We start from the raw sequence: 1679 nt of genomic DNA, 5'->3' as shown, positions 1-1679 counted from the left end.
GAGGAGCTGAGCACGGCCGCTGGACCGATTGTTACACAAACACACGGCTCGCCAGTACCGGGACTTTTATTATGACGGGACGGGACAGTCGCCGGGCGCGCACTTCTGCTTTTTCCGGTCAGGTAAAGCAGCTATTTTTATCATATCAGATACCTTTAAGGGGCCAAGGGCTTCGGCCATCCGTCTGCTCTCTTCCCTGAACTGAAATGAAGTAGTGGGCTGTACTTTCCACACGACTACGTCAAGTACGCCCACAAGCCGTGCGAGTTATTCGTGTATTGCAGTGCTGCGTTCCACTCCACTTTAAGACACGCACTTGCAAACTTCCCTAAGCACTTCCCCTTGGGGGAATCCCCGCCGCCATTTTGAAGTGCGTTCCACTTCGTGAAGTGTACAAGGGAAGTTTATACGGACAGACCCTTGCTCCGAGTGAGCGAGTGAGCGAGTCTACTTCATATGTACACTTCAGGCAGCTTCATATACCACAATGCAACGCGATTGTGACGTCACCGCATATCACGTTTAATTTACCCCTCCACAAACAACTATAACTATTTTAAAAAACATTTAAAACAACCCAAACACATCCATATACATATAGAATGCTGCATTAAACAATTTCGTAAAGGAAAAAAATAAATAATATATCAACTCCATAGTGGATTCCAAGTGATCAAGGGCTTAGGGCGTTCCAGTTCAGTCCATTAGCAAAGTTTCGGCCAGTAGTGGGCACTCGTGCAGCGTAAGCATGACGCACATCCGAGTGAACGAGACGGAGGGAAGTTCGCGAGTGAAGGGCATGATAAAAACCAAGCCTGCAGTCTCCCTCTCATTTACTGAAGCTTTCGCGCCTCGATCGCCCCCCGGTGGCCGGTCCCAGTATAGCCGCCCCTCTGTGTTTTCTAATGGACGCGAGGCAAACTAAATAATAAAATTACACTTCAAAAAATGTTCCCCCTAAGTTAGTTTATGTCACTGAAGGCAGTTATCATCACGATGATTTCATTTCAGGTGTTCGTTTTAAAAATAAGTTTAGTTTGAGTTAGTTATCTGACACTATAAAAACGGGGTGTGTGATGTCATGATTGACAGCTGAGACTGACGGCTTCTCTGAGTGAAGTTGTCACTAACAGACTTTTTTCGAAATTTTTGTGAGCAGAGTGGAGCTTTAGCTTTAATTTCTACATTTCCATAACTGTTTATTTCACACCAACATAATTAATTGTTCTGCATCTGCGAGAGTGTGGGCGGGCTTTTGATATCGCAGCTCTACTTCCTGCGCTCTACTGCGCAACTCCGGTCCCGAAATCGCTACTGCGCAGACTCGGTCCCAAGATGTCCGCGCCGTGCAAGGGCGCCTGAAAGCTTCAAATCTGACAAGCGGAAACGGATGATTTCGAGTCGTCCATATTTTTTTACGGTCTATGATAAAAACCAACTGGAACGCAGCACAGTTTGGCTGGTGGTTATGTGGCCCGCATACCGCCTCCCGTGGCTGAGACTGGTATTGCGACACCTGTCGGCCGGGGCTAGTAATGCTACTGCTAATCAAGGTTGACATCTCTGCAGCACTATAACTTGCCATTTTTTTTATGACATCATCGCCCTTATTTCTTCTCATTCTTTTGATGCGTGCAGGTCATTTTTTGGATATTTTTACCTCAATTTTTACACATGGC

This window comes from Pseudorasbora parva, chromosome 4 (genome assembly GCF_024679245.1).
Source record: "Pseudorasbora parva isolate DD20220531a chromosome 4, ASM2467924v1, whole genome shotgun sequence".
In the NCBI taxonomy this organism is placed as follows: Eukaryota; Metazoa; Chordata; class Actinopteri; order Cypriniformes; family Gobionidae; genus Pseudorasbora; species Pseudorasbora parva.
This window is presented reverse-complemented; position numbering follows the sequence as displayed.